This window comes from Felis catus, chromosome E3, assembly GCF_018350175.1.
Source record: "Felis catus isolate Fca126 chromosome E3, F.catus_Fca126_mat1.0, whole genome shotgun sequence".
In the NCBI taxonomy this organism is placed as follows: domain Eukaryota; kingdom Metazoa; phylum Chordata; class Mammalia; order Carnivora; family Felidae; genus Felis; species Felis catus.
This window is the reverse complement of record NC_058383.1, coordinates 318815-335119: the sequence shown is the minus strand read 5'-3', so window position 1 is coordinate 335119 and position 16305 is coordinate 318815. Positions and strand designations below refer to the sequence as shown.

Sequence of the window (16305 nt, the reverse complement as noted above, 5' to 3'; positions counted from 1 at the left end):
CGCAAAGAAATTTTATCTAAAAATATAGCAGTTTCTATTCTCACCTCATTTAGCAGAGCACTTTGGAGGAAACACTGGGGCCTGAATCCAGGTGATGGTCATTTCTAATGCCTCTTCTGCATTATTCCCAGGAATTACTCAAAAATAGATAGAAAATAATCTATGACAATAGAGAGGGTTGTCTAAAAAGAAAAGTGCATATAAACAAGTCTTCCCAGGTAAGCCAAATAAATTTTCTGCACAAATAATTCAGATAAACCAGGATAAATGGTGTATTGATCGTGAAGGAACTCAGGACCAAGCCATCCGGGTTAGACGTTGTTGCTGATGGATCTTGAAAAGATCGTATTGAAGGATTCTGCGCGCTGTCTCATCTATGTCCGTCATTATTCCCTTGATCTCTGAAAGGCTTTCATCACCCCGGAATTAAGTTAGGGGCTTCTGGAAGGGCTGTGAAGGCAGTTCAATGGACTGGGTCTTCCCACCCAGGGCTACTTTACTTAACTCCATTAAAGTTGCTGATGATGAACAGATCCTGTTAGTGTCACATGCACTTGATTTCATTCTCCATTTGCAACGGGGAAAATTGTCTAATGGCATTGTTAAGTATCCCAGAATTATAATTGATTCTAATTAGCTAATAAAATCTTCGTGCTCTAAAATCTTGATGAACCAGAACTGAAATAGCCAGAATTGTTATATTGTATTCCATTTTTAGGAGAAAGAGACAGATCAAGCAGCAATATAATCTAAAACCAAATTATAATAGAAATGCTAGAAGACATTCTGGGACTGATACATATCTATCTTGGTCTAACATTGCTCTCACCTGTAAGGCAGGGCACATTCAAATTTGCCCATGAGGACCTGGCTTTGGCTGCTTGGCCCCTACAGTCTGCCAGGTCCAAGGCTCCCTCGCCTCCCCTCCACCCTGGAGGTGCCGGGTCCCCCGCCCTCCTCCTGAAGGCTCTCTCTCAGCCTCCATTTCAGCCTGGGCCTCGACTGCTCAGTCTCATTTCAAACACTGGGCTGCAGGAGTGGCCATGATTCTCTGGCTTTTGTTTTCATGGTCTTTTACGAACCTACCTCCCACTCATCTCCCCATTCCCATCCCCACGCACCCGAGAGCCACAGCCCCCAAATCTCAAGAAACACAGTGGTGAGAAGCTTGGGCCTCTCAGGGGGTGTGGAGTGTGAGGGGGCTCCCCGGCACCATCACAGGGGGCAAACTCTGAACAGAAGCCTCTGCAACCCCACCCAGCCCATCTCTCACCTTACGGGTAAAGGAGGCATCACTCTGTCCCCTCAGCCCCAGACCGCACAGGGCCTATTTGGCCACGGTGTGTGTACCTTCTCTGTCCATTATGTGCAGGTTAACTTATCCCCGGGACTGACACTGGCACCTCTGTATTGCACGCTGGGCCATGCTCTCTGGCTTTTCTGACCCAGCCTCTCCCACCCACTTTCTGGACTGTGAAGCACCGCGCATTCCCGCGGGCCATCAAAGGGAGCCTGGCTGCCCTCTGTGTTTGGAGCAAAGGCAGTGATTCCTGCGACACCCCTAGTTGACTCCCTCCCCCGCAGATTTCCCCATCTAAAACTGGAAATGCTCCAGTCCCTTCTGGTGCTGAACTCGTCAGTGAACCAGCTCTGAGTGGCCTCCACCCACTTCCCAGATTCATTCCTCCAAGGTCCCCCCTGGTCTGACCCCACGCTCCCCACAGAGTCCAAACTGGGCTCCTGGTGGCCGAGAACCTTGCGGGGTAGCGACCTCCCCCACAAAGACCCCGCAAGGTAGCGAGGAGCTTCGCTGGCCTCGGGCCTTTGGAACTCAAATTAGGCCAAGATGGTCAGTGGTACCGAGGCCACCACGAGGGCATTAAAGAGTGACCGTTCCTATGTACGTTCAAAACAGATCATTCGTGTTTAAGAAAACGTAATTCATGACGTCCTTGTGAAGGGTTACACTAAAAATGAAAAACTCGAAGAACTGTGTGTCCGAGCAGGTGGCGACCCTCACAGGTGCAAACTCAGACACAAAGGACCACCCCCCCCCAAAAAAAAAAAAAAAAAAAATCGGGTCTCGCGCACGCGCAGACCGGAAAGGCTCAGCGCCACACGACTCCACCACAGGAGCCGTCTGCATGGGGTGGCTCAGCGCACGCGTAGAGCCTATCGCAGGGCGCCGCACGACACTCTTGTAGAGACGGCTGAGGGAGGAAGGAGAGGCTCTGCGCACGTGCAGAACGGACTGCCTTACGACAGCGCCACCCCAAACGGCTGAAGGGGTGAGGGGCTCCGCGCACGCGCAGAGCGGCACAACAGGGCTGCAGGACACGTTAGGAAACGGGGAGGCGGCTCCTGCGCTCTCCAGCGGAGACACGGGGGTGGGTGGGGGAAGATCGGGTCACGATGGTGGTCGAGCGAGCTAAAGAAAACCCAGATATTGTGTGTCCCTCCGAACTGAGCGGACGACGTGTAGCTGCTCAGCGAGAAACTTGAATGTGCCTGAGGAGAAAACGCGTTGAAGACAGCGCTGCGCAGACGCCGCTTGCAGCTGGACTTGCGCAGGCGCGGAGTGTAGCTCAGGCCGGCACAGGCGTACTGTGGCGGCAGCCCTTGCGCAGGCGCGGTTTGGAGGCCGAGACTATGGAAGTCTGGCGGGCTGAGGGGGAGGCTGGCCCTCCGTCCTTCAGCGTTTGTCGCCCGTCTAGTCCGCGGGTTCTCCTTCCGCAGGTGTTTATTGGTGCCTGTTGCGCGTGGCCGCCGCGGGGCAGGAGCGCGCGTCGAGAGCCGGCCCCGGCTTCGACTTGGGCCCGGGTTCCAGTCAGCGAGCCTTAGGGTGACGCGCTGTGCACTCAGGGTGCGCGCAGGCTTGTGACGCCATCGGGAGGCGACGGGAAGCCCCCGGCCCCCATCCGCGTCCCCGCCCTATGACCTCGCGAGAAGGTGCCTCCCGTCCCGACCGTCCAGCTCCCTTCCTCTCCTGTCACCTTTCCCTCGTCCCCTCCCCGCCCCCGTGAACGTGGCACCTCCAGTCGCTAGCCACGACCCCCTTCCCGGGCGGCGTGGTGCCCCTCGGTGTCCTCGGGAGGGAGAGCCCCGCCGTCCGCTGGTGGCCGCTCTGTCCTCCCCCTACCCCGGCTGCGAGCGCCCGGGTCTGCCTCCGCGCCCCTCTGTTGCGCCGCTTTGTCCGTGTCCCCGCCGGGGGACCGAGCCTTCCCAGGACTGCAGAGAATAGGGAGTAAGACGGCGCGCCCGAGTCCCTGTGGCCCGGACATACTGCCTGACTGTTGTCAACTGTCTGTGTTTAAAGAAAGGAAAAGAGGCAGCATTGCTCCTCATCCATTAGTGGGCATTTCGTGTTTCGTGTGTGCTATGAAAGAATGTGATTTTCATTAATGTCCCTTAAAAGGAGCTTGGCTGAGAAAAATAATGTCTTACATGGAAATGAAGAGCACTGTATATTTTCTGGTATTTTTCGATCATGAGCATACATTAGGGTTTTAAATAGTAATTTTTTTAAATTTTTTTGAATATTTATTTATTTTTGAAAGAGAGACAGAGCATGAGTCAGGGAGGGGCAGAGAGAGAGGGAGACACAGAATCCGAAGCAGGCTCCAGGTTCTGAGCGGTCGGCACAGAGCCCAATGCCCGGCTTGAACTCACAAGCTGCAAGATCCTGACCTGAGCCGAAGTCGGATGGTTAACCGACTGAGCCATCCAGGCGCCCCTAAATAGTAATTTCTTAATCTTTTTATAATTATACCCATGTATTATCAAACCACTGCCTTTACAAATCTTGTGTAACTCTCCTTGGCAGTTCTGATTCCCTGCCCCCCCCTACCCCCCAGTGAAGAGTTGGTATTCTGGATGAACCCAAAAATTCTTTGGTCACTTTCCTTCTCCATTTTTGTCTCTTCAGGAGTAAGTGGAGTTGTCAGGTTGGCAGATAAACCTGTTCAAGTGTGTGAATGGCTGGTTTTAAAGTACTAAAATTGTACTTTTTATTACCATAATGTCTATAAAAAGAATTGGGTGGTGGAAGTTGGTACTATCAGAGACAGCACCTGTGAACAAAGTCACGTGTATGTGTGTATAGGGTGTTTGTGTAAATATCTGTACTTTAATACATTTGTTTCCCTCCAGCCTAAGCTCCTACCTGATGGACTGGTTTTGCTGCCCCTCCTCCCCCGCTCTGTCCCTTCTCTGCCTGCCAGGGGCCTCTGCCCTGCTCCCTGCATTCCAGGTTTGCTGAACTGCTGTGCTCCCCCTGACTGCCATGCTGTTTCGTCCATCTTCCCATCTCGTAATTTATCGTCTGTCTGATGCCCTTTCGGACGCTCCCTCGTTCCTCCGTCTGCACTGTGTCTTTGGAGACCTGCCTCAGATGTCGTGTCTTGGTAGCCTTTCCTGACAGTGGAGAAGACGCGGATCCCTGTTGCGTGGGCGTGCTGAGCTCCAGAACTTGGCACTTGCACAACCGGTTGCTGATAGCAGTACTGTGCTGATTTCACGTTGGGTCTCTTTACCTCTTCTAAAGTACAGGGTGGACTTTGTCATTTGTACTTCCAGCTTCTCTTAATACAGGGCTCGGAGCTGACAGACACAACAAATACTTGCTGCCTGACCAGCTTAATGAATGAATAAACGAATGTACTGTTTTCTGTAGTTTCTGTCTTGTTCAGTACAGGACAGAGCAGCAAGGCCGGCTCCTAGAGAGAACCAAGAGGGTGTTGATGTTGTCGAGACAGTGCTCCGGGACTGTAGACACAAAGCGAAGTTGTGACTTGGTGGGTGGTGTGCGGGCGAGAGGAAGAGAGGAGTCACATAATGAAGAGGTATTGAGTCCAAAGCAGCATTTACTTCTTTTTAAAAATCAACTCTTGGGACGCCCGGGTGGCTCAGTCGGTTAAGCGGCTGACTTCGGCTCAGGTCATGATCTCACGGTCCGTGAGTTCGAGCCCCGAGTCGGGCTCTGTGCTGACGGCTCGGAGCCTAGAACCTGTTTTGGATTCTGTGTCTCCCTCTCTCTGATCCTCCCCCGTTCATGCTCTGTCTCTCTCTGTCTCAGAAATAAATGAACGTGAAAAAAAAAAAGAAAAAAAAACTCTTTGAGGTATAACTTACATAAAATGCAGCCACTTTAGATGTACATTTTGACAAAATCAGGCAAACGTGAGCACTCGTGTAACCATGACCGTATTCGACACGTGGAACCTCTCCATCACCAGAGATGTTGCCATGTGCTCCTTTCCAACCAGGCCCTCGTACCCCAGTCCCAAGCACCTCTGATCCCCTCCCTCTTTCTTTCTTTCTTTCTTTCTTTCTTTCTTTCTTTCTTTCTTTCTTTCTTTCTTTCTTTCTTCTTTCTTTCTCTCTCTCTCTCTCTCTCTCTCTCTCTCTCTCTTTCCTTTTATTTTTGAGAGAGAGACAGAGCGTGAGTGGTGGAGAGGCAGAGAGAGAGGGAGACACAGAATCGGAAGCGGGCTCCAGGCTCCAAGCTGTCCGCACAGAGCCCGACGTGGGGCTCGAACCCGCGAACCGTGAGATCATGACCTGAGCCGAAGTTGGACGCTCAACCGACTGAGCCCCCCAGGCGCCCCGTCCTCTTTCTGTCCCTATAGAGATTTCTCCTTTTGTTGAGGCACCTGATGCGTGGTAAGCCAATGATTGACCTAGTTCTTGAAGCACAGAAAGCTTTATTATCAGAAGGGCAGCCCAACGAGGAGGCAGGGGGTCATTCCCAAAGCTGCCTTGCCTTGTTGAATCTAGGGACAGTTTATATGTGATTGGTTAAGAATGCGAGTATGTGAAGGGAAGTTTATGGGCTTCTTGAAAGTTGAGGGTAGTCTTGAAACCACTGAAGGTATGCATTCTTCTGGACAGTGAGGCGCCATCGGGATCTGCCTGGTACATCAGATAGTTTTAAGAAAAATGTTATCATCTGTTTTCCATCAGATTCTTATAATCAATGTGCAAACAAGGGATAAAGTGGAAAGGGCAAAGTTAATGATGAGTCATGCGCAGGGCTTAGGGAAACACAAGAAAAGAATGGGATGGGAGGCTGGGTTAATAATACAACTATGGTACAGCTTCTGCTCTCAGCAGGTCCCAGAACCAAGTGTCTGGCCTCGCTTTCCATAACGTTGTGTAAGTGGAATCACACAGCACGTACCGGTTGGTGGTTTCGTCACTCGGCATGTGTTTGCTGTTGAGCAACACTGGGTGAAGCGGTAGCTGGCAAAAAAAGACTGATGATAGATGCATAGAAGGATGGAAAAAATAGAATTGTGTGATGAACCAAAGTGTTAATGTAGTGAAGGTACTAATGATAATACCATTAGTAATGGTACTTAGTAACGGAGTATCTCTATATGTCTGTACATTATAAGTCTTTTCTTTTTTTTAAATGTTGATTGATTGGAGAAAGCGTGAGTGGTGCAGGGGCAGAGAGCGAGAGAGAGAGAGAGAGAGAGAATCCCCAGCAGGCTCTGGGCCAGCAGCACAGAGTCTGACATGGGGCTCAATCCCACGAACTGTGAGACCGTGATCTGAGCCGAAATCAAGAGTCAGATGCTTAACCGACCGAGCCAACCATGCACCCCTGTACATTATAAAACATCTTTTATGTGTGTGTGAAAGTTTTCATAAACCTGGAGAAAAATACGTATGTTTTTAAGTCAGAGGTTCCTACTTAAAAAAATTTTTTTTTTTTAGTTGATTTTTGGGAGAGACAGACAGTGTGAGGGGAGAGGGGCAGAGAGAGAGAGGGAGAGAGAGAAAATCCCAAGCAGGCTCTGCACCACCAGCATAGAGCCTGATGCAGGGCTCGAACTCACGAAACCGTGGGATCATGACCTGAGCCAAAACCAAGAGTCAGACACCGAACCCACTGAGCCACCCAGGTGCCCCCAGAGGTTTCTACTTTGATCCATTATCTTAAAGTAGTGGTATCGAGTTCTGAATTCCAGTACCTCTTAGGGATGTGGAGAGGTTGACAATGGGATGCTTCCAGTTTTTTTCTGAATACTTTTAAAAGGCTTTGGAAATTCCGGCACTTACCATAGTTAGCCACACTTGCTGATGCGTCCACTATGTTTTATTTCAGCCTGTTGGAGTCACCCTGGTTACCTTGTGCTTGAAACGTGCTCAGAACGTGCCAGAAACGTGTGGGCAGGTCATGCTTGACAACGACAACTGGGGAGACTCCTCATCTGTTAGGTGCTGTTCGGGACGCCTGCATCTTAACACGTGTGTGAGGTTCATGGGTGAGAAATGATGAAGGGCGGCTGGTCAAGGGGAGGAGATGAAGGGCAGCTCCCAGGAGCGGCCTCACCCCCATGTGACAGTGATGGGGATCTGCACACACTGGGAGTGGTGACTGGGGTGGGTCCTGTGTGCTTGAGGAGGCCACAGGGCCACCTGTAGCTCATACAGACCCTTTGTGCCGATGGAAGAAGGCCTCCACTGGGGAGATGGCCAGAAGCTGTGTGCCCACTCCGGCAGGTGTGCCCCTTTGGGCACCAGGCCTGGTGGGCAAAGCACCCCCTTGGTGGCACACACTGTCCGGCTCTACCTGGTGGCCCCAGGGTAAGACAGGCTTAGTCCTCAGCCTCTTGCAGCTTGTATTTAGGGACAGGGGCAGACGAGTACACGGAGAAACGAAGGTTGGGAGCGGTTTCCGTTCGCTCAGGGGGAGGCCTGAGGAGGGGACCTGGCGCCAAATGGCTGGTGCGGCACGATGTCCCGAACAGGAAGCGTAGGAGGTACAGGCCAGCGCTGTGTCGTGGACGCTTGCGGATGTCTTCAGGTTTCCTCCCCACTTGGGTTTTAGTTCATCCTGGGCCTCTCTGGCTTCTCTGTGGTTGTTTGAAGGGTCATGTGGAGCCGGGTCAGGCCAGCCAGGGACTAGTCCCATCTGAGAGCTGTGCTTGTTTGGGAGTGTGGGTGCAGGGGCATGGCAGTCCGCTCTTCTCTGGGAGGCTGAGGTGCTGGTCTCCCTTTGACTCAGTCGCAGCCCGGCCTTCGTGAGGAAAGGGAGTACCGGCTGCTCCCCTTGTTGCCCTGGACCTGCGGGCCTGCTTGGACGGTAGACACCAGCGGCCTGCAGTGTAGGTGGGACCCCGGCATCCCAGGGAGCCCCAGGTCCCTCCGGGAGCTTAAGGAGGGAATTCCCTAAGCAGAGAACACCACAGATCAACAAAAGTGGGGTGTGGGGGGACACCGAGACCTTACAGTACATGGAAGAATGCCCTAGTGTGCACCTAGGATGTTTTGGAAAGAAACCAGATGACCTCCTGTAGCCTGGGTCAGGGCATCTAGGTGAAGAAAGACTCACTGTGGGGCCGTTTGGCACGCGGGGTTGTGTAAGTCACGTGTAAAACTGCATGTTGGTTCGTGGCATTTTCTGTGGGCAGATGGCAGGTCCCCTCGCCCTGCTGTCCCCCTGCCCTCTGATTTGGGCGTTTCTCCTGTACGAGACGGGGGCCCTGAAGCGTCTGGGAAAAGAAGCTGGAACAGGCACAGGACATAGGCCACCAGGATGCTGGTCGCCAGTGGTCGTGCCCAGTGGGGATGCTCCCCTGGACCCAGGGTTGTCCTCCCTGACGTGAGGCCACCAAGCTGAAAAGACTTTGTTCAGTTTCTTCCGGCGTAAAAGGCTTCCACTGTGCGAGGACTCAGGAATCATGCATAAGTGTGGCTTCTTGGCCTTTTCAGGGGCAGCGGTGGCTGAGAGGATCCACAAAGGCCCAGGTGCATGGCCGTACAGACTTGCCCATCCCTGCCCATCCCTGCTGCCCACACTTCTGCACACGCTGTGCTCATATCACATGCCCTTAGCTCTCTTTCCCCACGCTGAGAATCCTCCCAAGTTCTTATCCCATGTCTAGACTCAGGAATGCTAGGAAAAAACCGCAACCCTACACATTCCTCCTCCCTCTGGAGGGGCCCACTTCTCTGGTATGAAGCTGAGCGCTGCCCACAGCAGTTAGACTTGTCTGGACGTGTCCGGAGTCAGGCCACGAGCCCCTGCGCTCCAGCCATGCAGATGCACAGGGCGTGTTCTCAACGTTCTGCCCGAGCCTTCATACATATTCTGAGTCTTCTCCCCAAATGGAAGATTACCTTTAATACAAAGTGATCACCAGCAATTTGAAAACCAGACAGAGGTCCCTCTGAAAAGGCTGTAATCCTGGTGATGCCAACACCGAAAAGGGCCGAGTAAGAGGGAGTAGCTGCCACTCCTCAGTGTCCATTGTGTATGACTTGTTCCTTGGGAAGGAGTGTTCCTGCAGGTACTGTAAGAGAGTGTCTTACGGTGGCCACACCACCCGTAAAAGTGGCCCAAACTTGCTGGCGCTCCCCGAGCTGTCCAAGGGTGTCCCCTCTGTGGCACCATTGGACTTGCTATCTCCAGACATCACCATACACTCACCTCCTTGCCTTCCCTGGTCTCGGACCCTGGGATCTTGGAAGTGCACGGATTAATGCAGCGGGCGCCTGGCCCCAGAGCAGCTGCGGAGGGAGTAGATTGCAGCCTCCAAGCTGAGCCTGGCATCAGAGAGGCCAGGCACAGCTGTGTAGGGCAGGCACAGCTGTGCAGGGTCCGTGCTGGGTCCGTGCTGAGTCCGTGCTGAGTCCATGCTGAGTTTGTGCTGGGTCCGTGCTGGGTCCGTGCTGGGTCCGTGCTGAGTCCGTGCTGAGTTTGTGCTGGGTCCCTGCTGGGTCCGTGCTGGGTCCGTGCTGGGTCCGTGCTGGGTCTATGCTGGGTCCGTGCTGGGTCCGTGCTGGGTCCGTGCTGGGTCCGTGCTGGGTCTGTGCTGAGTCTGTGCTGGGTCCCTGCTGGGTCCGTGCTGGGTATGTGCTGGGTCCGTGCTGGGTCCGTGCTGAATCCGTGCTTGCTTCGTGCTGGGTCTGTGCTGAATCCGTGCTGGGTCTGTGCTGGGTCTGTGCCGGGTCTATGCTGAGTCTGTGCTGGGTCTATGCTGGGTCCGTGCTGGGTCTATGCTGAGTCTGTGCTGGGTCCGTGCTGGGTCTGTGCTGGGTCTGTGCTGGGTCTGTGCTGGGTCCGTGTGCTGAATCCGTGCTTGCTTCGTGCTGGGTCTGTGCTGGCTCCGTGCTGAATCTGTGCTGAGCCCTGACTTTGGTGGGGGTGTATGGGGGGTCCTGCACCAGCACAAGTGACCCCCACCCATAGAGGCCTGCACCCAGCGCCTCTCAGCAATTCACTCCTTTATCCCACCAATCAGTGGAGCATCCTCCTTCACTGGGATTTGGTGAAGGCTTCTCTACATTCACTTCAGCCACCTCCTGGGTCCTGGGGTGAGGCCAGAATCAGCCCCGCAGGTAGCGCTGGACTCCCAGGCCGAGGTCAGGAAATCAGTCTCTCTCTCCTAGGGAGCCTACTTCAGGGCTTTTCCTACCTTAAGTCCTAACAAGAGTGAGTCTGTCCCATCGGATCTCCCGGGCCCCCCAGTAGGGTCTAACTCTGGAATGGGCAGAAGAATCTCAATGGCTAGAGGTCCCCTCTCTGGAGGTGCAGGGTGGGAAGTGACCTGTGCTGCAGCATTGCCTGGCACCGCCCAGATCACTGGCCTGGGCTCCATCCACTGCTCCCTGTAAATGCGAGTCAGCTGGGCCACTGTGGACCCAGGTGTAGTGCAGTGTCCCCACCGGAGGTGTACCAGGGTCCCTGGCCCAGGAGGGCCAGTCCAGCCTCCAGAGCCACAGCCATCTGCCCCTGGCCTCAATGCCCCACTGGCAAAGGGACTTTGCCCCGTGTATCACACCTGGGCTTGCAGAGAAGGCACTGACTGTCCCGTGTGCAGGACTCCCTCCAGAAGTCAGCACCATCACGGTCAGCCTGGTATTGGGTCTCTGCAGCCCGCTGGGGGCCTGGGGACTTGTTTCTGAGGGAAGGATGAGAAGTGAACGCTGAGGCCGATGTAGAGGAGAGGGAGGGGGCCTCGCAGGCTCGTTTGCTTCTGTGGTCATTCCTGCAGTCAGAGGCCACATGTCCGATTGCAGCGCGTGTGAGGGTGAAATAGGCTCTTCCGACAATGTTTAGAAACATTGTCACGTTTATATTCAGCACGTCTTCACCACTGCTAACACTAGCAGCCCTCTGCCCAACAAGGAAGCCCACCTGGGTGCCTTCCAGGAGTCCTGTCATGGCCCCAGGTGGCCTGTTAGAGAGCTGTGGCCACGCAGGCTCCCCTCCTGGGTCCTGGGCACCAGTCACCCATCATGAAAGGAGAGTTGGGGTGAGTTTCTGCCCAAATCCAAAAGGTGGAACATTTTCTGTATTTTAGGCAACTCTCCAGGACATTTTTCCCTCAACCTCACTTAAATCTCTCACTGGAAAAGTTCTTAGTCTAAGGTGGATGGTATTTCCCTTTCATACAGGATCCCGCTCCTACCCCTGACAATGATGAAAATTTTTAAATTTTATTTTATTTAAAATACACTTATTCTTTCATTGTGAAAGTAACGGAAGTAGCACTTTTAAAAAAATGTATATGATTTATGGTCAAGTTAGCTACGTACAATGTATACAGTGGGCCCTTGGCTTTGGGAGTAGATTCCTGTGATTCATCGCTTACATACAACACCCAGTGCTCATCCCAACAAGTGCCCTCCTCAGTGCCCATCGCCCATTTCCCCTCTCCCCCACCTCTCTACTCCCTCAACCCTCAGTTTGTTCTCTGTGTTTAAGGGTCTCTTATGGTTTGCCTCCCTCCCTCCCTGTTTGTAACTATTTTTTCCCCTTCCCTTCCCCTATGGTCTTCTGTTATGTTTCTCAAATTCCACATATGAGTGAAAACATGATATCTGCCTTTCTCTGACTGACTTATTTCACTTAGAATAATACCCTCCAGTTCCATCCATGTTGTTGCAAATGGCAAGATTTCAATCCTTTTTCATTACTGAGTAGTATTCCACTTTATATATAACTCACATCCTCTTTATCCATTCATCAGTCGATGGACATTTGGGCTTTTTCCATAATTTGGCTATTGTTGAAAGTTCTGCTATAAACATTGGGGTGCACGTGCCCCTTCGAATCAGCACTCCTGTATCCTTTGAATAAATTCCTAGTAGTGCAACTGCTGGGTCGTAGGGTAGTTCTGTTTTTATTTTTTGGAGAAACCTCCACACGGTTTTCCAGAGCGGCTGCACCAGTTTGCATTCCCACCAGCAGTGCAAAAGAGATCCTCTTTCTCTGCATCCTCGCCAGCATCTGTTGTTTGCTGAGTTGTTAACGTGAGCCACTCTGACAGGCGTGAGTTGGTATCTCCGTGTGGTTTTGATTTGTATTTCCTTGATGATGAGTGATGTTGAGCATTTTTTCATGTGTCGGTTGGCCACCTGGATGTCTTCTTTGGAAAATTGTCTCTTCATGTCTTCTGCCCATTTCTTCACTGGACTATTTGTGTTTTGGGTGTTGAGTTTGATAAGATTTTGGATACTGACCCTTTATCTGATATGTCATTTGCAAATATCTTCTCCCATTCCATTGGTTGCCTTTTAGTTTTGCTGATTGATTGGTTCGCTGTGCAGAAGTTTTTTATCTTGATGAGGTCCCTGTAGTTCATTTTTGTTTTTACTTCCCTGCCTTTGGAGACGTGTTGAGTAAGAAGTTGCTATGGCCAAGGTCAAAGAGATTGTTGCCTCTTTTCTCCTCTAGGATTTTGGTGGCTTCCTGTCTCACATTTAGGTCTTTTATCCATTTTGCATTTATTTTTGTGTATCGTGTAAGAAAGTGGTCCAGTTTCATTCTTCTGCATCTTATTTATTTATTTACTTATTTCAATGTTTATTTTTGAGAGAGAGACAGAGACAGAGACAGAGTGCAAGTGGGAGAGGGGCAGAGAGAGAGGGAGACCCAGATCCGAAGCAGACTCCAGGTTCCAAGCTGTCAGCACAGAGCCCGACACGGGGCTCAAACTCACGAACTGTGAGATCATGACCTGAGCTGAAGTCAGCCGCTTAACTGACTGAGCCACCCAGGTGCCCCTCATTCTTCTGCATGTTGCTGTCCAGTTCTCCCAGCACCATTTGCTAAAGAGACTGTCTTTTTCCCATTGGATACTCTTTCCTGTTTTGTCGAAGATTGATTGGCCATACATTTGTGGGTCCAATTCTGGGTTCTCTATTCTATTCCATTGGTCTAGGTGTCTGTTTTTTGTGCCAATACCATACTGTCTTGATGATTATAGCTTTGTAGTAAAGGCTAAAGTCTGGGATTACGATGCCTCCTGCTTTGTTTTTCTTTTTCACCATTTCTTTGGCTATGCAGGGTCTTTTGTGGTTTCATACAAATTTTAGGATTGTTTGTTCTAGCTCTGCAAAGAATGCTGGTGTTCTTTTGATAAGGATTGCATTGAACGTGTAGATTGCTTTGGGTAGTACCGACATGTTAACAATGTTTGTTCTTCCAGTCCATGAGCATGGAATGTTTTTTCATTTCTTTGTGTTGTCTTCAATTTCTTTCATAAACTTCCTATAGTTTTCAGCATACAGATCTTTTACGTCTTTGGTTAGGTTTATTCCTAGGTATTTTATGGTTCTTGGTGCAATTGTGAATGGGATCGATTCTTTCTCTTTCTGTTGCTTCATCCCTGGTGTATAGAAATGCAACCAGTTTCTATACATTGATTTTATATCCTGCGACTTTGCTGAATTTATGTATCAGTTCTAGCAGTTTTTTGGTGGAGCCTCTTGGGTTTTCCATGTAGAGTATCATGTCATCTGTGAAAAGTGAAAGTTTGACTTCTTTGCCAATTTGAATGCCTTTTATTTCATTTTGTTGTCTGATTGCTGTAGCTAGGACTTCCAACTCTATGTTAAACAACAGTGGTGAGGGTGGCCAACCCTGTCGTGTTCCTAATTTCAGGGAGAAAGCTCTCAGTTTTTCCCCATTGAAGATGATATTAGTGTGGGCCTTTCATATATGGCTAGAAGAAACAGTTCTGTGAAGCCAACATGATCTGTCATTTAAATATAAGAGCTGTGAAAATAGGTAATAGACAGGAAGGAGATACAGGCTACATATATTTTAACTTAAGATTTGTAGCTATCTGTGCATTAATTTTTAACAATTTTATTGAGATCTACTTTTCATATAGTGAAACCTTCAGGTCTTAACTGCACATGTTGGTAAGTTGTGACAAATGTGGAAAGTCAGACAAGATGCATGACAATGTCATGGCTCCAGAAAGCCCCCTGCTTCCTTCCTGGTCATTATCCCGCCCAGAGGCCACCACACCCCTAACCGCCTTCCTAATGTGGCCACTTCTGGCTCCTGTCACAACTCTGGATGTTTCTGTATGGGGCTGAAGAGTCTGAGTGAGCACTTGTCTCACAACTGGATTCTTAGTCTCCATTTTTAGCATAAACCGCATCCTTAATTTGTCTTCCTAAGATGTGTGGTTTCAGTGTTTTTCTAAAGTGGACTGAGAAATCGAGTGTATTTGTAAGGCAGTCTAAGACCAGAATTCTTCCAAATATTCAAAAATTATTTTCTGTTTAATAGTTATCTTGTCTATATCTAATTCAAGATCAGTTTTTAAAAGAACTTCAACTTGCCTTTATCTTGATTTTCCAAGTCAAGCTTATCCTGGTTTTCATAGAAACCACTTTCTTTCATTAGCACTAGCCGGAAGCTGGTTTCCATAATAATAAACAAGCTCAGCAGTAGGGAGAGTGTGGACAAGCGGCATGAACGTGCTTGGGTGCAAACCGAAGTGTCCTGGTGAAGCTCACAGTAAGAAGTGGTCTCCTGCTTTTCACTGAAGTGATGGGCCCGCTGAGCCCGCAATCATGTGAGTGGCAGAGCAGAGACGGGTGTGCTACAGGTGCTTTACGTACACATACAGACTGATGAGAACACACATGTACGTGCTGCACCCCAGAGGTATCTACTGTCAGCATTTTTCCAGATAGTTTTCCGGGCTCTCAAGTGCTCTCATACACGTAGAGTTAACATTATTGCAGGGTTCGAGGGAACAGACTGCAAGTGGGGGATGCCCCAGTAGGACTCTCAGAGCTCAGTGAGAGCTGATGTACTCAGGGCCATGGTTTATTTTTTTTAATTTATTATTTTTTTTAACGTTTATGTATTTTTGAGACGGAGAGAGGCAGAGCATGAACGGGGGAGGGTCAGAGAGAGAGGGAGACACAGAATCCGAAGCAGGCTCCAGGCTCTGAGCTGTCAGCACAGAGCCCGACGCGGGGCTCGAACTCACGGACCGCGGGATCATGACCTGAGCCGAAGTCGGATGCCCAACCAGCTGAGCCACCCAGGCGCCCCAGGGCCGTGGTTTATTACAGCAAAGGGATACAGGCGAACGTAACACAAGGAGAAGGCCACAGGGCAGAGTTCAGACAGAGCTCCCAGCTGTCTGTGGACAGCAATCCTCCCTGGCATCCACGTGTCCTCACCAGAGCCCAGACTGGGCCACTGGGCCCCTGGGCCCCTGGGCCACGTGTGCTTTGGTGTTGTCCTCTGGCAAGCTGGGCAGGGATGGTCGGGTTGGGGAGTGTTTTCCTTCCTTTAGATGCCACAGAAGCTCAGACTTTGCCCAGGTACTGTTAGCAGGCAAGTAGAACATGGGGACAGAGGTAAAATGACCTCTGCCGGCAGGAATGCCCTTCCATGTGGCCCGCCCATTCCGTTCTTTCCATCTTCTCCATCTGTCCCGCTTGTCTCATCCGTCCTGATGATGTTTTGGGGTGATGGGTTCATAGGGTCTGGGGCCAACAGCCAAGAAAGAATTCTTGAAGATATCTTTGATGCAAAAAGGTCATTTTATTAAAGTATGTGGACAGGACCCATGGCGGGAAGAGCTGCTCTGGGGTCGTGACAGGTAACTCATTCTTTACCCGTAGGTTGGGAGGGGGTCAGGGATAGAGTAAGTCTCTAAGGAATTTTGGAAACAAGGTTTCCGGGACCTTGAGGGGTTAGCTGTTCCTAGGGAAACACCGTTTATTACCATTTAGTAAAACCTCGGTCATGAGACCCCCCCCAGATGTTTATCGGGGGGCCGTAAGTTTGGAGTGTGATTGCCAGCATGTATCTTGGGGCAGTTGAGATAAAGGAAGTAGACTTACAGGAACCTTGAGGTTGGGATGATGTTAAGCTAGGGTTCTCTTTTGGCCCCAGCAAAGTGTCATCATCGAGGCAGCTGAGCTCCTAGAGGGAGGTCATTCTGCCGGTCTCAAGGACTTGCAATGGGCTGTAGGCAGTAAGGAAATTTAATTTTTCATTTGCTGCAGTCTCCCACATCACCATGGCAAGCA

The 16305-nt window shown here is 50.7% G+C and overlaps 1 long non-coding RNA gene across 4 annotated transcripts in view; it reads left to right on the top strand.

Moving 5' to 3' along the window:
• The first annotated feature begins 3635 nt into the window (after positions 1-3635).
• The window catches only part of LOC105261295, a 55692-nt gene continuing 43022 nt past the window's right edge, over positions 3636-16305 (top strand). For all 4 annotated transcript variants that reach the window (XR_006591272.1, XR_006591273.1, XR_006591274.1 and 1 more), the window contains exons 1-2: positions 3636-4841; positions 7112-7271. This is a non-coding gene — a long non-coding RNA (uncharacterized LOC105261295). The remainder of the gene's footprint in view (positions 4842-7111; positions 7272-16305) is intronic.